The sequence below is a fragment of the Natator depressus genome, chromosome 11, assembly GCF_965152275.1.
Source record: "Natator depressus isolate rNatDep1 chromosome 11, rNatDep2.hap1, whole genome shotgun sequence".
NCBI lineage: Eukaryota > Metazoa > Chordata > Testudines > Cheloniidae > Natator > Natator depressus.
In genome coordinates this window covers 20,214,064-20,241,848 of record NC_134244.1, presented here as the reverse complement: position 1 = coordinate 20,241,848, position 27,785 = coordinate 20,214,064, and the positions used below count along the sequence as shown (strand labels likewise).

Below are 27,785 nucleotides of genomic sequence, written 5' to 3'. Positions count from 1 at the left end.
CACAAAGCCAGACTTTCAGTTAACTTTTTCCAAATCAATGTGTTAATGAGATTTTTTTTTTTTAAGTTGTACATGCAGCATACAATCTCAATTTTACTGCAGTACATATTTACTTGAGTTTTCCTTGGCTGCTGGTTGTAGCTCAGCTATCAGAGGATCATCTATGTCTGTCACTCATTTTAGATACTTTTTAACTCCCAAAACAAGTCTAGTTAGCATTTATAGCAGTCTAGAACCTAAAGTATCAGATGTAAGTACCTTAAAAAGAGCCACAGCACACGTGAAATCTTTATGGGAAAGAGTTTTATTATACATAGTTCTAAATGTGATTACATGCTCGACCTTCTGAAGTTGTATTGCAATAGTATAACGTTTTAAAATGGATGTATGGATACCTATTTAAATAATGGGCCTCCAATAATTTATCCTTTAACTACACCTCTACCCTGATATAACACGATCCAATATAACGCGGGTTCGCATACAACTCGGTAAAGCTCCGACATGCTGCTCTGAGCAGCATGTTAAGGGTGCTGGGCCAGGGCCGAGGGGTTGGATAAGAGGCAGAGGGTCTCGGGGGCAGTCAGGGGCTCCCCCCACAGAGTCTGGGACGCAGAAGCTCTGGGGGGGCACTTTTGGGGGCCCTGCAGTCCCAGAGTGGCCTGGGGGATTAGTCTGGGGCCGGGAGCAGCCCACGTTATATTGGGGTAGAGGTGTATTCAGATCGTACGCCACTCCTAAGCACAGGATAAAGCTTACTGAATACCTATGATTTGAAGTTTACTTACGTTTTCTACTCAAAAGTTAAGCAGTGAAGAATGATTTAGGAAGCCTGTTGAGGACCACACCTGTTATCCTGTAAGATCTGTTCCAACACTCAGTGCAAAATAACGTACAGTCAATGAAAACTTACTCTATTCTAAACAAATTTTGAAGCATTTCGTATCAGGCCATTCCATCTTAAAGAAAAATGCTTCAGTTAAAGAAAATACACTTATACTCATAGCACCATTTTGCAATGTAGATTGCTAATGCTCAGTTCACTATCTTTGATAGCCTTTTCTCTGCCTAAGTTTCTTTAGTGGGCTGCAAACTTCCGTGTTCTCCCATTCCACCATCATACAATTAAAACTATACTGCTGGCAATTCTTACGTGTCTTCCGTAGTAAATGAATGAACAGACTCTGGAACAAATATCTGTGTATAGGTTACAAAAAGCTTCTGGTCTGAAACCACTTGGGTGTATCTCTCACCTATCAATTCAACTAATATTTTAATTGCTTTTAGCTACTAATATTGACCTTAAGTATAGTGCTTCCATACTTTAGCTGTAGGAATAGTACAGTGAGAATAAATTTCCTTTTTTTTAAATCTAAAAAAACCAATATAGAAAAGTTTAGATAAATATTTAGCCAAAGGAAACAATGCCATTTTCCCAGACACTTTGAATGACTGTGGATTTAAAACAAAGCTATTTAAATTACCAATTTTAATTATGATTTAAAGTAGCAAGCAGGAAAGCATGATTTTAATCGAGTTTTTGCATTTGTATTTTTGAGTTATTTTCCTAAAGACAGGTATATTCTCATTGGTTGGTAAGCATTAAAATATCTGATTTGCACATTTAACACTAAATTTGGTGCTTCTTCTTGCTAGCCAGGAGTATATACTCTATCAGTACACATTTCTTTAAGCAATTATATAGCTTAACTATTTACTAGATGGTAATTAATTTTTTTTACTTGTGATTAGTGTCAAGCTGTGTTTGGATGAAAATTCAAATACAATTAAAAATGCACAATTCTTTTTATTTACTAAAACTATCTTAAATGTGCTAGATACGGAAGAAGAAAAGTTTATCAAAACATGTTTTGCATTTAAAATTGAATTTATTAAACAAAGGAAATTTATAATTAATTAATTGAACTGATTGTTTCCAGTCATTATTCCCTCAAGATTTTGGAACAAGTGCACCTCATCCTCTTGCATCTAGTTTTTATTCAGATTGAAAGATGAAAACAAACTTTCCTGCTTTTTCAGCTACTAATTAGTTTCTTAATTTTGAATGAAATGAAGTAATAGAATAAATGGAAATGAAGAAAATCTTCTCTTCTGTACCTGCAGAAGAAGCTAATGCAATCAAAAGCTGGTTTAGCAGTTCAAACAACTCCATTTTCAGGTGCTTAAGCTCCGGACATCCACCAGTTCAGTGGTTTGACTTTCTTTGAAACTTGGCAGTAAACATATACTGCTTAATTTTTATTTAATTTAAATGACTAATAGATAATACATTAAGGCCCTAACATAGGTCAGCTTTTTCAAATTTAATTTTAAGTAGTTTTTTTAAATGAACCTGGTTTTAGTTTAAATCAAAAATATTCAATTTAAGTAACACAAAATTTTTATTTAAAAAATAACTGATTTTTATCCACACTGATTTGAATACATAGACAACCGTCAACTAATAACCAGAGCGATTCTTCTTTACATTAGCCTGGAAGCCTACCGAAATACAACAGGAGCAGTAACTTGGCAAGAGAAATTACCTAAAATAATACTGTAATATGCAATATTGTCTTTAGTCAACTGAGCCCCCAAGAGTCTTTAGATCTTAGTAACAATACTACCGATTGCAGTAAGAAAATATTAAGGAAAAGACTAATAATAAAACGAAAGTATTGGCAACAGATATTAAATGTGTATTTTACAACATGTTTGAGTTGTCATAATATTTTTCTGCATTTAGATGCACTGAACATGCTTCAACTATCATCCTAAAGAAGCTGACAAGCAAGTTAACCTTTTGTAGTTTAGATCTACCCAAATTTTGTCTGACAGAAATTTTAAAAATGCAGACTATTTCTCAAAGGTCAGCTAGTGTATATGAATCAATTCCAGTAATGCCTGCTTTCATTTCTATTACATATCTAAATTTAGAAAGCAGATATGAAGTGGACTCCAATGTGCATGTTTACATGGATGAACATTTGATTTGTTAATCTGAAGTCAATACAATCCCCTCCCAAACAATGAAGTGAGTTTGCAAAGTAATTCAAATTAACATGGTCTAGCTCCAGTGATACCATTCCAATCCCCATAATCAAAGCAGTTTCGCTGGATTTTAATTTATTAGTTTCCTGTGACGGGAATCAACACAATAAATTTTTAACATTTACTATTTGGGAGAAGGAAGTATTAAGTTTTCAAATACCTGATCATTTAAAATCTCATTGGCTCCCAATCCTGGGCTAAAGCACAGTGCAAAAACCCAACTCAGGATGAAGGATGTATCACAGTATCAAACCAGCACATAGCAAACCCAGAATGAGGGGCATGCAAAACTGTCTTAAATGTCCTCTTTCCCTTAACCACAGCGGCGTGCATGCAGGAGCAGTATACCAGCTGTCATTAGATATAGGCCTCTTACACTAGGGCAATATACCTATTGCTGGTTAAAATGGGTTTAGCATCACTTTATCAGGGCAATCTTCTTCCTCCCGAAACCCTACAGATACTTTAAAAAAAAAAAAAAAAAAATCCTCAGTCATGAGAAGTGTTATTTACTACGTTGTTCTGTCAAAATATTAGTCTCATAAACTGACCATTTTGTTCTTTAAAATAATTAATAAACTGTTATTGGAAAGAAAGTCTGAATTTGAGGACAAGACAAGACAGTCAAAAAGCTAATTAAAAGGAACAATCTGTTACCCTTATCCAGACTTCTGTCTGTCTGTAAATAACTACATTACATGATAAAAATAATATAATCATTACATCTAATTACAAAGATTAAGTACACTTTTGTTCCCAAGGTCAAACTGCATTCCCTGTATACCAAACTATGTGAGACTAAATTTCCTGCTGGAGGATGCACAGCATTTACTCAATATGTATTTGCAAAGTAAAGGCTATGCAATTTGCCAATCTGTCCATTTGTTCCTTAGAAGAGGATGTTGAAAGTTACAGATAATTCTGAAAAGTGCATACAAAATAGCATTTACCTAATATTTACTAATTCTTATCACATCCACTATTCTGGCACTGGTATCTAAGCACCTAATATATGCTAATTCAATTACTGTACTTAAACTACTAAACATTTTTTGTTAGATATGTTACTTTTCCATGCAGTTAGAAATATTCTGTGGCCAAGTATATCTTTAAATTAGATGTTTATACCTTAGAAATATTAGAAATACAAAGTCTTGCTTTCTTTATTTTTTTTGGAGGACTTGTTGGATAGCTTGTATGAGGAGCAAGAGCGTCAGCTTCTTAAAAGGAGATTCTCTCTTAAGCACTTAAAACAGATGTTGACAAGGACAATTTTCCAGTCTCTGTTTCTACATCACTCAAGTCCCACTCTCTCTCTTACCTACTTTTGCCTCCTTTCCATCACTGTAGTTTCTTTTTTAGCAGATTTAGAGCTACAGACTCCATACCACTCTGAACACCCAGATGTGTCCAATGACCCAGATCCTGATCAGAGCACCCACTGAAGCAGCAAGAAATTGACAAGATGGTTCACTTTCACTTCTGCTCTAAAATCAAAGCAGCAGAGCATGAGTTTTGTTAAATTTCTATGCACTTTAACAGTGAAACTGCTTTAGTCAAGACCCAGGTTATCCAGCAAAACCATACAACAGCCTGATCTTCAATTTGTTGGTCTTACATGCAATATAACTCTTCATCTAAGTCACCTATCCTAGCTGTCTGTTGTCCGAAAAATAGGATTTTTTCAAGTCTGACTACACCAAGGGTAGTACAAGTAGGGGAAAGCAAGCAAGTTCACATCGAGTTTTTGTACCTTTGGAAAACTGCCATTTCTGGACAATAAGCATATGAATAGTTAGTTAATCAAAAGGATTACCAGAAACTGAGTGGGGCATATTAATCTAAAGACTCTTCGCACTGGAATCAGAAATACACATAGGAGTTTTAAAACCACCCCACAACTACATTTACCCTCCCTTTCAAACCAACAGTTTACAGTCATTATTTTAGTGACACTGGATGTGTATTATACCCATTAATACAAGAAGCTTTAAGCATGTGAGTTTACTGTAATAATTATATTCCATTTCTAATCCAGTATATTTCTAGCCTTAATATGAAGTTAGATCAAAAACAGCAGAACTGTTAATCGAGATGCAGTTCATTACAACTGGTTGATCGTAAGTTTCCCATTTTATAAAATGTCATCTTCTCCATGTCTCTCTTTGCTACTAGTAAAACAAATGAACTTACATTTTGGGGGGTTTAAACTCACAATAACTCAGTTTTATGCTCCATAACATGCATTGGAGAATGAGGTCATCTATCCACTGAAGTCAATGACAATGAAAGGTGGGGAGGAGCCAGATAAAAATTCTCAGTTCTAAATAAAGTATACTGTAGCTATACTGAGGGATTGCTAGAGGACAGGGAAAAATTACCACTTTCCTCCAACCATGCATGCATTTCAAGTAAAGACAGGAAACCCAATATCCTAGTTATCTTAACCTATCTTATCAGTTCTTATTTTCCAATTATCATTTGTGCTGTCTCCTGAACTTTCTCTAATTTTTGTTATTTTTGAGGTGATCAAAACTAAATGCTGTACTTAGTGAATTTCCCTCAGTTGCTGCAAAAAGTATAGTAGTATCCTTTCTTGGTTCACATATATTCCTATTAGCAAAACTCAGAATTATCCTTGCATCAATTATTTCGTAACACGATGGATAAAAATTCGATTAAAAATCAGTTTTATTTAAATTCAATATAGAAAAATATACCAAAATTAAATTTGAAATTGACAGCCGATGTTAAGGTCTAAGCTTATTATAATCATGTAAATGAAATACAAAAAATATTAAGCAGTACATGTTCACTGCCAATTTTTAAAGAAAGTCACTGGCTATGCAATGGGAATCTGAGTTTGCTGAAGTGCTAAACCAGCTTCTGACTGCAGTAGTGTCTTCTGCAAGTGCACAGAGAATAATCTTCAGTTCAGTTTATTCAACTAGTTCAGTTCAATGGCTACTTCATTCACAATTAAGAACCCAATTGGAGTTGAAAAAGGAGTCTGTTTTCCTCTTCCAAACTATAAATAAAACTAGGTGTGAACATGTGAGAGGATGAGGTCTACCGCTTCTAAAATCCTCAAAGAATGATGATCAGAAACAACTAGTTCAATTTGCTAATTAAGTACTTTCTTTAATAAGTTACTGAGTTTTAAATGCAAACATGTTCTGATAAACTTTTCTTCTTATGTATCCAGCACTTTGAAGAGTACTATTTAATAAAACTAAAAAGCTGGTTTTGTGCATTTTTAATTATATTTTAATCTCCATCCAACCTCAGTGGCCAATAGTTTGTGCCAGCCCAGGAAAATTCTACTTACTTGGTTAATGTACTTTTCCTCCCCTCATTATCAACATGGCAAACAGTGGGCAAATAAATTTGTGTACAGAGGCTAGTACACTTTCACGACAATTTTGCAAGGCTGATTTAACCTATGGTTCAATCTATGCCCGTTCTATAATTAGCTTCTCTGCCGAGACAGCCAACAAGAGTACCTCTCAGTGCCAAATGTGACTTTCCCTTATATACTAGGAAACTGAGAGAAACCCCTCAGAGGTAACATCCTGGTTTCAGAAATCAGGTTTATACAAACACAAAGTAGCAGATCATGATGGAACAGCACTCGCTGCCAGCACCACCCGTCAAGTTTGGGATGTCAAGTGGAGAGCTAGACCCTGGATTGCTCACCCTGTCCCCAGAATGGACCTATTTGCATCCAGGATCCAGCAAAGGTACTGAGATCTTATATCCGAAGAAGAGATTAATAGGCTGTAGTTACTATCATGCACTGTCTCCCGTTGCCAAAAGCATGACTGCTTTCTCCTGTTCATAATGTTCTTGAGAATATAAAAACAATGTAATATCCGTCTGTTAAGAAGGTGATCCTGTCCTAATGGTATCCACCATCACCAGATAAAGAAACAGATCTTAAGATGTTTAAAGAAAACTTTGTTCGCTTGCCAGACAGAATGCCATCAATCACTTATCAACAAGTTATGGTAGTGAAATCCCTACTTCCTTACTGTTTTGTCTTTATGGTCTCCATTACTCTATTGTTTATCTGTATGGTTTCTCTTACATAATTAATTTTGCTAGCTGCAAATGAATGAATGTGGTGGGATATGATTGGTTAAAGAATTGTTTTACAATAGGTTAGGATTGGTTAGAGAATTGTTTAATAATATTGTAGTAAAATGATTAGTTAAGGTATAGCTAGGCAGGACTCAGGTTTCACTATATAAACTGGGGGGGGGGGAGGGGAGAGAGAGAGAGAGAAGACGACAAACTCACCTCTAAGACACAGCCTAAGATCAGAGCTGCTAAGAATCCTCTGCACAACCGTGAATCCAGCAACCAGAATCCAGACGAGACTGACCTTGCCTGGCTAACAGTAAAGTCTGCCTGAATGATCAGGATTGGTAAGCACAGCACTGTATGCTTAGCTTGTGTATTTTCCTTGGTAATTGTTAATAAATAGAGGACAAGGATATTACTGTGTAAGGCTCTTTCACTAATAAAAGGTCCTACAAAGGACGCCCTGAGCTCCTAGGAATTGAGTAAGAATGGGTACTTAAATTTACAGGGTTAAGCCTTGAGCCCATGGAAGGCTAAATGTGGGTGCCCCTAGAGTATGCGGGTAACAGAAAATTTTGTGCAGGTAACACCTTAAGAAAGTATCCCGCAAACTGGGCATATCCATAGGCCTGGTGTACAATGCCTAAGGCGTAGTCTACACCTAAAAATTAGATCACCTAACTCCATCGCTCAGGGCTGTGAAAAATTTCATGCCTTGTGTGCCATAGTTAGGTAGACCTAACCCCCACTGTAGATGCAGCTTGGTTGATGGAATAATTTTCCGTCAGCCTAACTACTGACTCTCAGCTACATCAAGAGAAAAACCCCTTCCCTCAACAGCACTGTAGCCGCGCTACTGTAGAGTAGACAACCCTTCCGTCACTAGCATGGATGGATTTGGTGAAGGTAAGGCAACTCCCCCTCCCCACCCCCACCCCCACCCCCACCCCAGAGGAGTGGGGAGATAAAAGTTCTTACAGTAAAGTCTCAACATTGGCCCCAAACCCAACGATGGAACCCAAGCGATGGACATTTCTAGCTCACTAGACAGCAAGCAGGTGCAGGATTGTCCTCTTACCGAGGCATAAGATTTCTTATAGCTGCCTACCTTTTCATTCATGTAGCGTTGCGAAGAACTCCCTCTGAGGACCTAGTTCTTGTACTAAACCCCTAGATTAAGCATCCTGTTGATCCTTCGGTCAGAAGTGCCTTTAGGACTTTTCTATCTTTAAAGGCTGTCCTGGGTACAATCCCGCCAGAAAGCAGTTTTTCAGAATTAAGGTCTTATCAGGGAATAGAATTACTACACTTCTCCTGAGGACTAAGTTGTGCAAAGAACATACTGTTTCTATTATGATCACAGTTTCATAGATGTGCTGTATTCCTGCATTTTTACAGCTATTTTTGATTCAGCAGTACCAATGTGATGCTTTTGTAGAAAGATCTTTTGGTATCTTTGTTTTCTTCACATTTGTTAGGGATGACCTGTGGCTCTGCTGCTCATGTGCATGGTTTGACAGTAAGCATGCTTGAGAGTGAGCATGTGCGCGTGTTGTGCTTGGAGTTTGAGGATTTCTGTGGCAAAGGAGGGGGATGTGCTGCAGTGAGGAGCTACATGTAATTGGGTTTACTATGTGTGCTGGCTATGTTGTATGGGTGGTTCTGAAGAATAGTAGCAGTTGGGCCAAGCAATCCACCATCTGTCCAGTCTCCCTCATACAATCAATGCAACTGTTGTAGGCAAATTAGCTGTACAGTAAGGATGGTGACTGATTAAGTTACCGCTAATATATTCAAAGAAATAGACTCTTGGTAAGACATGCCTTACTATTGCAAGGGTCAGAGTAACAGCCGTGTTAGTCTGTATTCGCAAAAAGAAAAGAAGTACTTGTGGCACCTTAGAGACTAACCAATTTATTTGAGCATGAGCTTTCGTGAGCTACAGCTCATTTCATCCAATGAAGTGACCTGTAGCTCACGAAAGCTCATGCTCAAATAAATTGGTTAGTCTCTAAGGTGCCACAAGTACTTCTTTTCTTATTACAGGGGTGTAATTCATAAAGTCAAAATGGCTAAGAACTTAAAATTGGACAGTAAATGACCACAAATCCCAGTGAAAATTGAACCTGGTGATATTCTGAATAAAAAGAGTTCTCAACCATGTTTGTAGCTGTTTCCATCACTTCACACTGACTCAGACATTCTAGACTTCAGAGTGACACACAGGCAGTCCTGGAACAATAATACACAGATTAGAATAGTTTTCTTATTCCAGATTTAGAAAGACGGTTGGACCCTATTCTAACAGGACTCATCTCCTTTTTTAGAATATTATAAAATATACATAGTTCAGATGTATAGCAGTTGTTCAAAGGGAAGAGACAATGAAACAGCATAAAGCATAATTTACAAATATATTTTACAAAACCAAAATTAATCCCATTCACTAGGGGTGGTATTTTGCAAATGACCACACTGACATGTTTCTGTGCAGAACCAAACACTATTAACCAAACAGACATTAGCTAGTCTATCACACTGCAAACAAAACGCTGTGGTTTACCAATATTGTGAAGCTTTGCCCCTGCCCCTTTCTTCTCTGGTGCAGTATGAGGAGAGAGGCATAGAGAGGTAGGGAATGTTCCACCGCCTCACTATATCAGATCATAAAGTTCAGACAGTTATCTCGTTAGTGATTACTCCTGCAGAAATCTGTACAAAATGTGATAAAATCATATTTATGTAGCCCCCATATCTGAAATGTTTACAAATTTATATACAAACATGAGTATAAGGGAGGGGGACTACATTACACCATCTGAAAGATCACTGAGTTAAAGTGCATCAGATGTTTAACAGCACAACACAACAAATTAGCATGTCTTATCTCTGACCCAAGTACCAGACAAACCGCTGAATGCCGATCTAGTCTCTAACACAGACTTGTTCTGTGGTATTGGGAACCTTACTTCTGTCTCATTTTCCCTATCTGGAAGAGGGATCATAACTCACAGGTTTTGATGTTGAAGCTTAAGTGCTTTGAAGATGAAATGTGATTTAACACTGTTTGGCCAAGAAACTGACCTTATTTGAGCTAAAACTGCCGTAGGTAAGCAGTGTTACTTGTTTTGACATTATCCCTGGTGCTGCTGGCAGTGAATACTATTCTACCATGCTCTGCTGCTTTGTATAAAAACATGACTTCTGGATCCAGGATATAACCTGAGGGATGTGTCTCAGCTTTCTAGTCTATAAATGCCTGTCAGGGTTCCTTCGCCTCTCTGAACTCTAGGGTACAGATGTGGGGACCCGCAAGAAAGACCCCCTAATCTTATTTCTACCAGCTTAGCTAAAACTTCCCCAAGGCACAAAGTCTTTGCCCTTGGATTAGGTAAATGCTGCCACCACCAAGTGATTTAACAATCAGGGAAAGGACCACTTGGAGTTCCTATTTCCCCAAAATATCCCCCAAAGCCCTTACACCCCCTTTCCTGGGGAGGCTTGAGAATAAACAAGATGAGCACAAACCAGCCTTGGATTTTTAAGACCCAAAAACCCCAGATTCTTAAAAATCAGAACTTTATTAGGAGAACAACAACAAAAAAAAGATGAGAACAACTCTGAAAGATCAGAATGGAAGGTAATCTTACAGGCAGTCAGATTCAAAACACAGAGAATTCCTCTAGGCAAAACCTTAAGTTACAAAAAGACACAAAAACAGGAATACACATTTCCCCCAGCACAGCAAATTTTACAAGCCAAAACAAAGAAAACCTAACGCATTTACTAGCTAGATTACTTACTAACTTTACAGGAGTTGGAGGGCTTGCATCTTTGATCTGTTCCCGGCAAAGGTATCACACAGACAGGCAAAAGCCTTTCCCCCCCTCCAGATCTGACAGTATTTTATCCCCACATTGGTCATTTTGGGTCAGATGCCAGCCAGGTTACCTGAGCTTCTTAACCCTTTACAGGTAAAAGGACTTTGCCTCTGGCCAGGAGGGACTTTATAGCACTGTATATAGAAAGGTGGTTACCCTTCCCTTTATATTTATGACCGTGTCAATCACCACACATTTGGCTGAGAGGTACTCTTGTTGGCTGTCTTGGCAGAGAAGTTAATTATGGATTGGACACAGATTCAACGATAGGTTAAATCAACTTCGCAAAATTGTCATGAAAATACACCAGCTCAAGTGCACAAATTTATTTGCCCACTGTTTGCCATGTCAGGTGGGGTGGAGTGGTGAATTATCCAAGTAAGTAGAATTTTCCATTTTTCCAATGTAGTACTGATCCGACACTTTGAGATTCACTGCTACTTGATCCCTACATGGGGAGCACCACATCACAGAGTCATCCTGTAGTCATGCTTGCCCGATATAAGGGGCTTTCTGGAAACATCTCCTTTCTTCCTTATGCCAAGTGATTTATTTGGTCAGCTCGTTGAATATCCTTCCTATAATTATCTGGATGGTATGTGTGTCAAGACCTATAATAGGGTCTATATTTCCTTTTGCGCTCCAAGGTATCCTTTGATATTTTTTTATTTGCTTAATTTAAAAGTGGTTTCCATGACAGTGCTATCTACAGACTTACAAGAGAGCCTACCTGACAGGATATTTAGAGGTAACTAGTACCCTGATTGCCTATGGATTCGCTTTCCATGGCCTTAGCCAGGTGGAGTTGGTGTTGTCACCCAGAATCAAGTATTACATGCTACTCATACTGTAAATCTCAGGCTTCTTGGGGTTGGAGCATCTCCCACAACAGCCACTGTTATGAAATTCTTGCTTTAAAAAAATGTCTGCTAGTCCAGAGGATCTTTTGATTTTGAATGGCACTAAGTGGTCACTAAGGAGTCGACCATGCGTACATGGCTCTAGCACCAGACATGCAGGCAGCATGTCTACTAAAGGCTGCTGATGTAGCTTCACTTTCTTTTTCTTTATTGTCATTATTTTAAATGAGACTTTTGGGAGTATCAATCAGGAAAAGTTTACTTGTGGGTGGACTAACTCCTTTTCCAAGGGCTCCACTGGAGGAACACAGAGTCTGCAAAGTACTCCTGAAAATGGTTTCAAAACAACCTGTCTAAAAAATAATATTCCTCCTCCATGGGCTCTGGCTCCAAGTCCAAAAGAGAGGTCCTTGCTCCCAGGAAGATGAATATGAAAAACATTCTTTGTGCTCCCTTGGCCCTTTCTTGTCCCTTCTTAGAGCCTGTACAGTGGAAGGATTTATATTATGTTACTTTTGTTTTACCGGGGGGTGGGGGTGATATTAAGCCTTAGAAACCTTCCTCTGTGGAGGAGTGGCCCCTGCGGTCAGAATCTGTAGTGTCCTTCCCTGATGCCTTTGATTTTCTTTCCCAATTTCTCAGATTTTTGGGGGGCAGCAGAGAGAGAAATTAACCTCTCAGGATTCCAACACTGAGTGTATCTTTTCTTTATAGGGTTTTCAGCCCTTCTTTGTAGTACAGAGGGCAAATGGCCTCTATGCCCTGAGAAAAGGGAATTGAAAGGGGGAACCACATCTGCCGCTGTGCTGTAGAAGTATGTGTAACACTTGAAAGGTTTCAGAGTAACAGCCGTGTTAGTCTGTATTCGCAAAAGGAAAAGGAGTACTTGTGGCACCTTAGAGACTAACCAATTTATTTGAGCATAAGCTTTCATGAGCTACAGCTCACTTCATCGGATGCATACTGTGGAAAGTGTAGAAGATCTTTTTATATACACACAAAGCATGAAAAAATACCTCCTCCCACCCCACTCTCCTGCTGGTAATAGCTTATCTTGAGATAACTCCGTAAGTAGCCTTGAATTTTACATATGTTCCCTAACCTCCTGCTCAAGGGAAGGGCAGGAACATGAAACAGCCCTTTTGTTTAATATCATCTCTCAGTGAGCAAGGTAGAGTTACATAAGAGCGGCATGAGAAATGGGGCCCCTTACTCCCTACTTGTTCTTCCATGTGTGGACTGCTCTCCCTCTCATCCCTCCAAAGCTGGCTGTTTGGAGAAGAGTGAGAAAGCAGTGGTGGTGTAGTCAATGGATGGTTTGAGGCTCTGGTTAGCACAGCAGGTGTAGCCTAGCTGATCCACACCAAGCTGTATCCAGTTAGGCCAGACATTTTTGTGCTCTGTTCTGCCAGCTTCTTTATATCTCTGGTCGCCTGAGAGATGTCCTTACCAAAGAAGCCCTCACAGATGAAAAATAAAAAGGATCCCTTTTTGGTTGTTTTGCCCTATTTTCTTATTGCTCTGAGCAGGAGGTCTTGTAAAGCCTCCCTGCAAATGTTGGAGGCAGAATGATCTGGCTGGGTCTTCACAGGAGTGACTATTGCCTTGATTGATAGGTCTGGTTCTGCCTCCATGGTTTTGCATGCTGGGGTAAGACCCATCACAATGAATCTGCAAGCTTTACCTGCAAAGAAGAATGTCTATAGCATGGACAAAGAAACACAGCGTGGACGACTCCTAGAATGTCTCACGGAACACCTCCCGGCCCACTGTGGATCATGTACTATCCCTGTGGCAACTACAGCAAATTGCTTTAATAAAAAAATATAGGGAAGTGTTTAATGTAATTTAGTAGTTGGAAACCAAGAGGAGAGCCAACATCATGTGACCAGCCTGCTCTCTGCAGACCACAGTTTAAAACTGCTGTATTACAGTATATTATTCTAAACGCTTATAGATAAATCCAAACTACAGTTATCAGGTATCTGATAAAAGTATATTTGATGATGCAGCTATTTGAAATAACTGTTCCCTCACAAAATTCAATTAACTGCAGTGAGTGACTCATTACTTTGGGGGGTTGTTTCTTGCTGCAATTTTTGCTATGTTGTTTGCTTCAATTTCTTATTAATCTTTAGACAGGTTATTTGAATATTAACCTGATCCTGAATAAATATGGATTGTATGATGTATGTTAATATTTTATTGTAACTTTGCTTTAATAAAAAGATTTTTAAAAAACCAATGCCCAAAATTGAATGTAGTACCCAAACTGAGGACAAGCCACTACTGAGCAAGAATACAAGTTACCCTGCTTAAGTCACATGATAATCCTATTAACATAGCCCGACATAACATTTGGCTCTTTGTAAAGCTATACCGCTAACTCATCAACTTTACTCACCCTCTTCTGTAGCGTTACGAATGTAGTTTTCCTCCCACCTCTTATATTCATGCAGTTCTTGCAGAGAGAACTCATCTCAATTAGTTACAGCCCCCAGGAGCAAGGGGTGTCTTTAGTAAGAATGCAGTGTAATTGTCCATGAAATTAGTAGCCATTTAGAGTGTCCAATGCTTTGACTGATTCTTCAAATGTCTTTATTGACTTTTTTTTTTCATTTCAGCGATTTCTCCAATGTATTATTCAAAGAGTTTTTAAATTCTAACCTCCACAGCATTTGCAGTCTCTCCCAGCTATGAATCATCCACAAGTTTGATTACTATAAATACTGCCCCTTTCCACTATTACTACTTTCTTATCAAAAATCAGATAGAAAAAAAGTTTTGTTAAATGTATGCATTCAGACAGATAGGAGAACCACCTCTGAGATATATATCCATCTTCCTGCAGAATAAGTTCTATAAACGGAATTCTGTCCATTCTACTTCAGTTATAACTATATGCCAAATATGTCACAGCCCTAGTTGGGCTTCTCTTGCTGGCAGCCCACCAGACTGAAAGGAATCCCAGCCTCGGCTTTCATGGGTGTTTAAGCCTTCGAAGTCTGCACAGAACCCAGGCTCAGGCACTGTCTTAGTTCTTGAGTCCTAGATGCACCGTCAGAGTGAAACCCTTCATCTAATACTCCCTCATGAGAACGGTTACCACACTGCCCACATGCCTAGCCCATGGAACCATTACGGGCTCCTCAGACTCCCCTCATAATTTAAATAGTCCCTTTCTTAGAATTCCATCCAAATGTGAGCATTCTGGTTTATCTCTTCAAAGGGCACATAGTAGGTATAGAACGAACACAGAGTTTGCACAGGACTCAAATATAGCATTGCCCTTTAATAATGAGAATCACAGAGAATATAAGGGAAAAACCCCAAATCTTACGTACATTTTCCCTCTCTAGCTCATCCTTCCCTTAGAAGTGCTCGCGGGACCATATGCTCATATAGATAAAAGCGTGTCTCCCCTTCACCCTCGACTCACTAGGCTCCTGCAACATGTTTCCTCATCTTAAGACAGTAAAAAAAAAATAGCCAAAGAGAAAACAAACAGAGCAGCCTCTTTATAACCTTCTAGTCAGTCTCCTCTGCAGGTGACTCCCTGGTCAGCCATAACAGGTGACCCCCAGGTGATTTAATTGCTAGGTGACCTCTCCCCAGAAAACAGTTCCTCTGTGAAGGGAAGGGGTCAGTCTTTTTTCTAGAGTGCTTCCTGTTTGAATAGGACACCATCAAGGTTTACCAATCCTCTACTGTTACACCTTTGCCAGTACTCCTGTTGGAATTTCAGTCCAACATGGAGGTAAAAAGACAACAGTAAAGACAATGGGCTGCATGCACCTTCAAAGTGGAGTTTGCAACTTGGTAAAGATATATGTAGAGTTCATAATCTAACAGAGTTCTTAAATTGTACAGACAGATTCAAACAAATCATTTGCAATTTTATTTTGTAGAGATATACACTTTTCTACAGTGAAAACAATAAATGATTGCTTCAGGTTACAATTAATGGTCAAACAAGCCAACTCCAGATTTTTTCGCAAGAATTTGTTTGTTTTTAAAAAAAAAACAAAACAAAACTTTGTGACCTTATAAAAATCTTTAAAGACATACAAAAATGGAATGTAAACTTAAATAATACTTATGAACAGGGTGGATAAAAACAGGTTTTTTTAAAAAAGAAAGAAAGATCAGATTTTTAAAAAAATTTAAATCAGTTTAAGTTTAAAAAAAATCAGCCTATATTTAAACTTATTGAAAATTAAAATAAAAATTGACTAATCCAAAAAAATGAATACATATTTGATGTCAAGTTTTAAAGGAAGAAGTCAAACCACTGAGCTGCTGGCAGGCAGTGGCTAAGTACCTGGAACCAGAGTTTGTTGAAGTGCTAAATCTGTTTTAGATACCATTAGCCTTTTCTGCAGGCACAGAGAATATTTTCTTCCATTTCAGTTTACTCAACTATTTCAGTTCAATGACTAGTCCATTCAAAGTTAAGAAACTAAATGATTAAGCTGCAACCACACTGGAACACAGCCTTTAAACTTTTCGGGACAGAAACAGTCTTTTTATTATATGTTTGCACAGTGCCTAGCACAACGGGGTCCTCGGCTTTATCTCAATACAAAAGGAACAACTGGTGTACTGTCAACATCAAATGAACAATCTGTCTGCCCTGACAGCTGTCCATGTACAGAGTGACAATTTCTCTGCCTTGCCTGGCTCTTCAGTCCCCCTCATTATCCCAGAAATGTTCCCTAGCCATGATTCCCCTCCTCCCGTGCCCCAACGCTGTAAATCATCAGCTAATGGTGGTTTACCAGCTGAAACCCTAACTCTGGAAAGAAGACATATGTGAGAGGGCATGACGAAGAGGTAAACAGTGCAGTCTCAGCCAGAGATCCTCTGCAGAAAAGGAGAGAGGGAAGGGGATATGGTGTCAGTAGTTCAGAGAGCGGATTCTCAGCCTGTAACCTATGGGTACATCTACACTGGAAAAAACAAATGTGGCAATGAGTCTTAGAGCCTGGGTCAACTGATGCAGGCTTGTGCTACAGAGCTAAAAATAGCAGTGTAGATGTTCCTGCTCAGGCTGGAGCCTGGGCTGTGAAATCCAGAGAGGAGGACGGGTCTCAGAGCTCGGGCTCAAGCATCAATAGGAACACCTGTACTTCTATTTTTAGCCCCATAGCGTTAGCCTGAATCAGTTGACCCAGGCTTGGAGTCTCGCTGTTGCAGGGAATTTTTTGTTGTTTTTTTGCAGTGTAGAGGTTTGCCAACTGAGGCAGCAATCTGATCTGTCAGAATTGACAGAGCCCCAGTTGTGTCAGCATGTTGCATAGTCAATTGAGCTGAGAGTTTACCTCTGTAAAAACATTCGGTTAAATTGTATACCAGATGACAACCCACACCTCACATTGGTGTAGGGCAACCCAAGGATGGACGCAAGGGCAAATGTTACACCAGTTGATGATGGAAACACTCAGTTGTTGATATTTCGGTATATATGATGCTATTAACTGAAGCACAATTAATTGAGTGCTCTAGTGTAGACAAAGAGCAGAAACACTCAAAACTCTTGGCTTGGTTTTAACAAAACATATTTAGCTCATTGACAATGTCTGTCAAAAAGGATGCTTTTTAAAAAGTTTAACATGTTCTAACCCTTCACGAGCTCACAATTTACATTCCCTAGAACTATCCACTCCCCACTTCAATCCCATAAGAAATCCAACACCAAAAACAGGGAAGAACACACTGATTACCCTCAATGTATCTGAGGCAACTCAGTTTGGCAATCCTTCTGTCCAGGTAACCGGAATTCAATTTGTGTAGAGTACACTTGAAATCAACACAGCCTTGCCTCACCCACTGGAAAAACAGCACAGGAAAGGTAGTAGTATTGATAAATTAAAATAAAGGTCAAATTATCAAACTGTGCATCTAGTTAACATGCTTTACACCAATTTACTTTGGTCACTTCTGCAACAAAGTATTTTTACAGAAATACAGAAAGGTAGTTGTTCATTTTGACAGGAACGTGTAAGTCACTTTTTGAAAGAAACAAGCCAGTACAGTGATGTAGATAAGTAACTCGATTCACTAATCTCGTAGATTCAATCTTTCTATATCCTGTAGTAGCAATGAGTTTCTGAATCAGCAAAGAGAAATGCATTACACTACCTACCAAGTTTCCTAAGAGACAAATGCCTACACAAATCCAAAGAACACTGGCAGTCAGTTAACAGATTACATAAAATAATTTACATACATTATATCTTGTACATTTTTAAGAGACTTTCACCAGGTCACTGAACGTAGGGTCTTTTGCTCTGTCAAATGTTCTCAAAAATAGGCAAACCAAGTTAAAAAAATTTTTAAAAAGTTTGCTCCCAAACTGAGCATAAACCTGCAAAACTGCAGTTAAAAAAAATTGCCAAAGTTACAAATAACTGAAAATGACCCCTAAAAATATCATCTTCCATTTTTGTGTGCAGTGTTATTGTAGCCGTGTCAGTCCCAGGATATTTGAGAGACAAGGTGGGTGAGGTAATATCTTTTATTGGACCAACTTCTGTTGGTGACAGAGACAAGCCTTCAAGCTTACAGAGAGAGCCTGAAGAGCTCTAAAAGCTTGTCTCTCTCACCAACAAAAGTGAGTCCAAAAAAAGATGTTACCTAACCCACCTTTGTCCCTAAAACTGAGACATTTCTGCATTATATATGCACAGCTTCACACTCTGCTTATATGTACATGCAAGCACAGTACTAAAAAAAATCTACTAAGCTACAGCGAGTAGTCATCTTCTCAGGATGAACAAAAATTTCTACCAAATTGAGGCTTTCATTTAAAAAATATTTCCAGCCTTTATGGTGCAAACATTACCTTCCAAACATGGATCAATGGAAATTAAAGCAGTGTGCCCCAATGTGTACACAAATAGCTGCGGCAGTGTGGTGTCACTGCCTCTGCTAAAGGGGACAGCCACTGCACAGGAAGTAAGGTGCCTTAAACGGACTGTTGTGAAAACAAAGTATTCTGGGAAACCCAGACAACCTAGCAATGGGATATGTGGGATAGGACAAGGGGAAAGGAGATGAGAGAGGTTCCTGTCACTCCAACATGCAGAGGAGTCTCCTGGGGTGGCAGTGAAAGGATCCAACAAAAAGAACTTGCCACAGAATCATTCCTTGGGTGGGATTAATTATTTTTATTGCAGCAGTGCTTAAGGAGGACTCAAAGAAGGCAGAAGACACTTTGAAAGGCCTCTTATAAAGATATAGGGAAAAGAAAAAAATAGGAAACAAGCGGGACAATGGTCATACAGTGAAGCTGCCAAAGAAAAGGACCTCAGTCAGTGTAAAAACTGGAGAAGCATTCAACTGCTGTCCATCCCAATTAAAATATTTACATGCATCATTCTAGACAGAACAAAGAAAGCTGTAGATTCAAGGCTATGGCAACAACAGGCAGGGCTGAACAGGAGAAATCATGCATAGCTCAAATAGTAATCCTACATATCTCAGAACCGTTGATCAAATATCAGTCGCACTCTATGAATTTCATAGATTTCCAAAAAGCCTTTGACACAGTGGCTAGACGTACCTTATGGAAGTAACTATGCCACTATGGAATTCCTCCAAAAATGACACTGATCATTCAGAGCTTCTATGAAAAATATGACACGTCAAGTAATACATAACAGCAAATCGACGAAGCCATTAGAGGTAACCACCAGAGTCAGACAAGGATGTCTTATGTCACCTAATTCAAGACCTTCATCTATTAGTAATGGATGGGGTACTGAGAAAACCACAGAACAACCGAGACAGATACAATGGACTTTCACAGAGAAGCCAGAAGACCTCGTCTTTGCAGATGACATCAATGTGATGTCCCATACCCACAGAGATAGGCAAGCTAAAACAAACGATCTCCAGGCTTATGCACAACTAATAGGGCTGAATCAACACCAAGAAAACAAAAATGATGAGAATCAACACAATAAAAATCACCAATGGCACTTACTGGAATTGACATAGATGAGGTCTGTTATATTAATTCTGATAGACTATGGGCCCAAAGAGTCAAAAGTGTGAGCATGACCCTGAAACTGTAGTTTTAAACAGGGTTCAGGGTTTGGTAATAGAGACATCAATCTACTTAGAACCATGGAAACCACGCTATTATTTTTTTAACCTTTTATTAAAGATACAGATAAAGCAAAACAGTTAAAACATTTGAAACGAAAAATATTAAATAAGGTTTTCATTTTCTCTTTAGCTGGAGCGAGTTTTTAAAAAGAAACCCCTCTGGTCTGTCAGTCTCTTAGATCAGTGGTCCCCAACCTTTCTTGTGGAAATAGCATATTGCTATTCCCAGAAGACTGTGGAGGGCCCCAGACATCCCGCTGCCGAGAAGCGGCAACGGCAATGAGCGTCACTGCTGAAATGCCGCCGAGAAACAGCAACACTTCTCGGCAGCATTTCGGCACCGGGGTGTCCTGCGGGTGCACAAAAATGCCATGGCACCCGCGGGCACCACGTTGGGGACCCCTGTCTTAGATGGTATTAAAGATGGTAATAACTGTCCTTTTCTTTTACCCAAAAGGAAGTTAGGGGAGATGGGCTGAAGTGGACATTTTTGCTGCTGTTGCTCAAGTCTGATCCTGTTTCCTAGAAGGCAAAACAAGACACACACACAACAGGGGAAAGAAAAGAACAGCAGAGATGGAAAATGCAGCTTCTGTCTCTAGTGTTGCCTCTCACTTGCAACTTTGCTGACTGAAAAAACACAAGCAGAGCACATAGTCTTATCAGCCACTCCCAAAGCAGGCAAACTTGCACCAGCATCTGGCTGTTCAGGGCATTGCTTTTAGCTGTCTCTTTGGTCACAGGATTACTGCAGTGTTGTAAAATATAGTCTCGGCCAATTGAGCCAGATTCTTATCAAACAGAAGGCAAAAGAAGAATAGGAAAAAAGTAGTAAGGTGGGAAAGAAAAAGAACACACAGTGGGCAGGGAGGTTTGTGACAAAGTCTCACATCCTGGGATTTAGCCAGAGACAGTGGAGATGTCATTGAGGTCCCTTGCTCTGGCCCAGATTGGTCAGGACATCTTTCAGAACTAGAACAAAGAAGGCCCGGGGTGGCAGTCACGATGGTGAAGCTTGCTTCTTCCCCTTCTCTTGTTTTTCAGCCAGCCAGAATTCACATCTGTCCCCAAAAATTCCCCTCTTAAGGATCTCAAAAGTGAGCGATGGGTGGAACATTCTTAATTATTTCAGCTACCAATTGGGCCTAATTGCCAGCATACCAATTTTGGTTCAGGGATTTCCAGTCCCCACTTTTCTTGTTTACCAGCCATTATTCTTAACACAGTCCTTGAATTATATCAGTAAACCTTTTCACTTGTACTAATTCAGTCTGTCTCCCCCCTTTTTCATCTTTTCCTTTCAACATTTATCATAGGTTATTAGAACACAAGAACAGCCATACTGGGTCAGACCGAAGGTCCATCTAGCCCAGTATCCTGTCTTCCGACAGTGGCCAATGCCAGGTACCGCAGAGGGAATGAACAGAACAGGTAATCATCAAGCAATCCATCCCCTGTTGCCCATTACCAGCTTCTGGCAAACAGAGGCTAGGGACACCATCCCTGTCCACTTTATGAACTTTCACTTTTCACAGCTGAGCTCACAATTAGGGTAAATTTGTAGGTTCAATTAGCACAACAGGTCTGACATCACGTCTTGGCAGCACTGTAAACAAAACATGTGGAACAGAAAGATATTAGAGCTAGAATAGGAAAAGCCAAACATGCCTTTGTAACCCTAAAGCCAATCTGGAGAAACAGAAATCTTGTCCTCCAAACTGAAGTTGAATATTTAATACCATTGTAAAAATCTGTTTTACTACAGGACACTGAAACTTGGAGGCTCATCAAGATGCTACAATCTAAATTCCCAATTTTTATAAGCGGCTGCCTTACACAATCCATAATATCAGACAGTTGAAGACAGAAAATTATGGAACAGAAATTGAGATAGCTAGGGCACACATGGAGGAAGGAACCAAATAATATAATAAGACAGGCACTGGACTAGAATTCCCAGGGCAAGAGGCAACAAGACAGACCAAGCACAACTTGGAAATGCACAACAGAAGTAGAACTGAACATCATTAAGATTACTCGGGGAGAAGCTAGAACTGCATCAAGAGATCACGAAAAGCAGTAGTGAAGGCCGTAAGTTCCGAGTGGAATAAAGAGGCATAAGTCAGTAAGTCAAGCACTTACTTAGAAGCTCCCATCATGCACTAGGATTCCACTGTGCTAGATGCTGTACAAACATATAACAAAGACAGTTCATGCCTCAAAGACCGTACAGTCCAAGATGCATCACATCTTTAAAATGGGGTGTTAGACACCTGCTAGTCTGGCAGCCCTCCAGGCTGATGCTCAGTTTTGGGTAGAATGGGGTCTGGTGTAGGAGAGAATCTTTAGCCCCACCAACCCCCACTAGTGCCACACCAGCAGAAGACTCTTAATATGAATGCAATCTGAATAAATTAATTTGAGGGGAGGGGGTAAATCCATCAATTTATTGTTGACATGACATCAGTAATTGATAGTGTGTGTGGAAGGGCAACATAATTGATTGATGTGTGTGGGGCTGGGCAGGAATAGCAGGATGCAGAGTTCAGCCAGTGGAAAGCCAGGGTCTAGAGCCCCACAGCAACACTGGAATCCTGCAGGTCCAGCCAGATCCACTCCCATAATCACAGGAGCAGGTAAAATGTACTTTGCTGTGGATGATATTGGGTGGGCAAAAAACAAAAACCTCACCAGAGGGCAGGAATTCGCAGAAAAACACTAAATCTCTCATCAGTTTGTCATAAATAGAATTTCAGCAATGTGAAGGAAGTTTTTTTTTTTTAAAAAAAATAAAGGTTTAAATACTTAAATTTAACCAAGGGATAGAAAGAGATGTGATATTATAACAGGAGTTAGTATTTTTACATGGTTTAAGCAAGATTTGTTTTATTCTTTTACTAGTAAAAAATGTGCCTGAATTCCTTTTATATATAAACTGACTTTATTTTTTTTGTAGCATGTGGGATTTGCGGGATCTAAGGTTTTTGCAGGTGGGAATGGGATAAACTTGCAAGAAACAATGCGGGAGTGGATATTGCGGGACAGAAGCAGGATTTAAAAAAATAGGCTGTGTTTACAATGGCACTTCCGTTGTTAAAACTTTTATCGCCCGGTGGTGTGAAAAAACACACCCCGAACGACAAAAGTTTTAACGATGGAAAGCGCTGGTGTGGACAGTTTCATCAGCAGGAGCTGTGCTCCCGGTGACAAAGCTACCGCCCCTCGTTGGAGGTGATTTTATTTTGTCACTGGGAGAGCTCCCATCGATAAAGAGCAGCTTCACTGTGCACCTTACAACGGTGCAGCTACAGTGGCACAGCTGCACTGTTGTAAAGTGTTCAGTGTAGTCATAGTCCCACACAGGCCTCTACCAGGGTCTTCTGCCCATGTGGTGAGGGAGGGACTCAAGCAGCAGCAAAGGGCGTGGCTCCGGGCTCCATATGTTTTGACTGGTGATTAGACTTAATCCTTGCCTTCATGGGTGTTGGGTAAAATTCCCAAGTAATTTATATACATATGAATAAATGCATTTGTCTCTTTTTCATTTATATTTAGCTGCATATATAAAATTTTAAATAAGTTAAGAAGATACCCAGAAAGCAAAGAAGGATGGCTTAAAAAAAAAGAGACATTGATTCTTAAAAATACTCCGCAAAATCAGGGTATTTTACAAAAGCAATACTTAGTCTGACATTGCTTGCAATCAGTTACCTTAGTTTAACATCTAATGGCCTCAGTTAGAATACCTTATTCCGGCAGAAAATCTTAACGTTATTGAAGTTTTGCCTAAGAATTTCCTTTTCCAGAAACACATGAATGCTTCTCAATAGCATGATCCAGTCAGAGAATGCTACTAGAGGAAAAGCCATCCCAAATCTACTTCTCACCAGTACAGTGGAAAAAACAGAATGGGAAAATGATGAGGAATCTTGGTACTTGTAACTGGTGTTATTATATAGAGCCTATCACCATAGCATCTGAGCACCTAGAACTCACTATGGTAAGAAACAGTTTCAGAATACAAAGTTCTGCAAGGGTGCAGGATGTAAAAAGAAAAGTGAAGTACAATACAAAAAGGCTGAGGTTTTAAAAAAGCTTGTAGCTCAAACAGGAGACAAAAAAGCAAAACAAAACAAAAACAAGCAAGAGTCAGTAGAAAGAGAAATCATCAACTTAAACATTACTCAAAACTGAATCAAACGCCTATTATTTCAATAAACAAAACATATTTGAAAAAAATTTTTAAAACATTTACTTTGTGCATTTGACAGTAACTGGTTTAACTATTTTCCCTGCATAAGTCAGTTTCTCTTATTTGCAGCTCAGAAAGTTCAGATACTCATAAAACCACAAAAATTGGCAAAGGGATTTACTAACTGAAATTACTTTTATTGAATTTTCTGAAAATAACTAGCCTTCAAGCTGATATCCCTCTAAGAATTGTAATCAGTATGTATTGACTTTTAAAAGACAGACAAGCTTTTCCTATTTTTAATAATCAGGAGATTTTTGCCATTGTTTCTTCTTTTTTTTTTTTGCTGGCACATACATTTATGGATAGCTACCGACAGGTTTAATTGACCATGGTCTTCATGGATAATCATGCATATGGCCCTACTTGAATTGCAGGATGATTATCAAAAAATTGCAGCTGAGTTGTAGACAAGCGATGGAAAATTGTGGAAAAGTAATAATGAACCTTATTATTTGCGGTAATAAAGTCCATTATTATTTTTCTGCACTTTTCCACTGTCGGCCACCCGGGGCTGAGAGTGGGGGCTCCCGCTGTTGGCAGCCCACGGCTGAGAGTGGGGTGCCCCGGGGCTCCCACCATCATAACTGCAGTGGAAGCCTAATATTGCAGAATCTACAATTTCTGCAATATCACAAGTTAAATAAGGCCTTGATTATGTAACTAAAAATTCAACAAGTTACATACTCTGAAATCAATTATTAGTTGTTGAAATTAAAATCTGGTAGAAGTCTGTTTAATGGCTGTTCAGCGAGGCACGAAGACCAGAGAAGAATATTTCTGGATATTTTAAAAATATGTCAACTTGAGATCTAGTCAGTTTCAAAGGACTGAGTCAGAAGTAGTTTCAGATACTATACTTGCCCCTGCAGTGTTTTGTGGTTTTACAAATATTATTTTAAAATGTTTCTCTTTCCCCTATGGCTGTCTGAAAGATCCACACAAAGGGAAAAACGACTATGCAGCAGAAACAGTCATACAAACACGCTGTTAAATGCAAAGAACAAATCAAGAATTAGAGAAAAAAAATGCATTTCCCTACTCTCAGGTATAGGACTCCTAGGAGTTAGCTGTAAGAACATTAAGTAAATTTCAGACATCTGTGTGATTTCTAAATTTCCTGTGCCCCCTTAACATGCTCACCCTGTTTTATTCCTTCAGAACAGTTAAGTAAAATGATTGCTTTCCAGAATTATGAAAATAGGAACAAATCAATCTCAGAAAAGCCTTTAGAAATAGATGGTTTTGTCTGAAAACTTTAACTAAAAAAGCCCCATGTTATCCCACATGATACCTCAACTTCAATTCCAGCACCAGAAAAATTCCTTTGTACTGTTCAAACCACATGAAACACTGACAGCATAATTTATTCTGCAGAACTGTTATAAAGAGTAGGAAAGAACCAGCTTAAATATCAGATCCCACATTGACTTTGCATGGCTGACAGCTAGAAACTCCATCTTTTGTTTCATGTAAACACATTTAATTTGAAAGCCACTGACCCTCAAACACCAGACAAATGATTTTTTTTTTTAAATTAACCCTTGGATACGTATGGATGAACACCACCATATAAGAGCTAGGCATTAATAGGAATAAAAATATAAATACTCTTACAGAGCAAAACTGCACTTTAAAAGTAAACCAAGCTATCATGTTTCAGAGTAGCAGCCGTGTTAGTCTGTATTTGCAAAAAGAAAAGGAGTACTTGTGACACCTTAGAGACTAACAAATTTATTTGAGCATAAGCTTTCGTGAGCTACAGCTCACTTCATCGGATGCATTCAGTGGAAAATACAGTGGGGAGATTTATATACACAGAGAAAATGAAACAATGGGTGTTACCATACACACTGTAAGGAGAGTGATCACTTAAGATGAGCTAATACGGGGGGGGGGGGGGGGCGGCGCCGGGGGGGGGGGGGGGGCGGCAGAGAAAACCTTATGTACTGATAATCAAGGTGGGCCATTTCCACAGTTGACAAGAATGTCTGAGGAATTTTCTCAGCCGCCCTCCTCCCCCAGCTCTACCTCGTAGGTTAATGATCAGGTTGATACAAGTTGTTTTGGGGGTAAGGAAGGACGCAGACCAGTGCTTTCTACAGTCACTATTCACTAAAAAATTTCCCAAAATTAACTCATCTGTTAGAATAGAACTCATTCACCGAATAGCTGCTGCAGCACTCAGGTGCACAAGTATCAAGAGCTCAGCAAAAGGAACCAAGGAACCTTCCTGCCCTGTTTCCAAGCTACTACCCCAATGGGCACAGAAGCTCCACATTTGAAACAAGGAGTCCAGAGTCATCATTGCCTATTCAGACCCCTAGATAAGAGGGGAAAAGGGTTGGGTATGTGATAGATTACAAGCAGAAAGAGGTGTCTGAGGGAAAGCCAGAAGACCCTCTCCCCCCTGCTTTCCTTGGGGGACGTGTAAGGGATGGAAAAAGTAGGGGAATGGGGGGACACTGACCCTTCTCTATGACTCTACCCTGCATCACCCCCCAGATAAGCTGAACTCCACACGCTTTCCTTGCACAATCCCCCCATCCTGGGGAGCAGCTGCTAGGGGAAGGGGAGTGGAGTCCCAGCCAGTGTGCAGGACTGGGGGCAAGGCCTCACTCCCCTGCTTGGGAGTCAGTGTTGGGATGAGGGAGGAGAGAGGGAAGGAGGGCACAGGCCCTGCACCCTACCCCTCTGGGGTCCAGTGTGCCAGGCCTCGCTATGAGAGAAGGGCCGAGATCGCGGCCCCTCCGCTGGGGCCTGGGGGCGGGACGGGGACAGTCAGAGCTCGCTGCCGCAGGAGCGCTGTCGCGGGGAGGAAGGCTGCGGTCTCCGGGAGGGGGCGGTGCGTAGACCTGCCCCCGGGAGTCCCGGGCACGCCCCGGCGGAGGGGCGCGGGGAGCCACTGGCCCGGGAAGCGGGGCCTCCCTACTGCCTGCGGAGCCCGTGTGCCCCAGGGCGGGGGGGGCGGGCGACAGAGCCCGGGCTGCTAGCAAAGGCCAAGGGCGGAGACGTCCCACTCGCCGGGTGCAGACTGAGGAGCCCTGGGGCTCGGGAACTTACCGGAGCGCGGCGCGGGCTAAGCGGCTCGGCGGCGGGTCTCATGCTGGCGGGCGGTCACTGGTGCCCTGTGGGAGGGGGGAGCGGCGAGGCAGGGCGGTCGCGGAGCCACATTTCCGCCCCCTCACAACCTTCCTTGCTACGAGCGCAGGGGACGAAGCCCAGACCCCCCGCCCCAACCCACCCCTGCCCGACACCTCCCGGCTCCCGTACAGCCCCAGCCGCCTCACTTCCGGGCAGGGAGGGGACCACGCTGCGTGCGGGATGATCTCACATCCGGGTTCTCGCGGGGACGGTCGCTACCACGTGCTGCGCAGGCGAGGGCTCTGCTCCCCGCGCGCGCTCCGCCCGCCAGTCTAACGGCGGCGCCAGCGCCCGCAACGCGGGGTCGGCCCCGGGCCCGCAGGTGTGACGAGCGGGGGCTTTGTCACGAGGCTGGGGGTCGCGTTGCTTCTCGGGTTGGGGCGGCCTCTGCCCGGTTTCCTT

General features: G+C 40.5%; 1 protein-coding gene across 1 annotated transcript in view; it reads right to left on the bottom strand.

Annotated features, from left to right (window-relative positions):
- SPOPL (speckle type BTB/POZ protein like) overlaps positions 1-27,465 on the bottom strand; it is a 63,219-nt gene extending 35,754 nt beyond the window's left edge. Inside the window, exon 1 of the mRNA XM_074967285.1 lies at positions 27,303-27,465. The gene's annotated coding sequence lies outside the window, so the exon portion shown is untranslated. The remainder of the gene's footprint in view (positions 1-27,302) is intronic.
- Between the last annotated feature and the right edge of the window lie 320 nt (positions 27,466-27,785).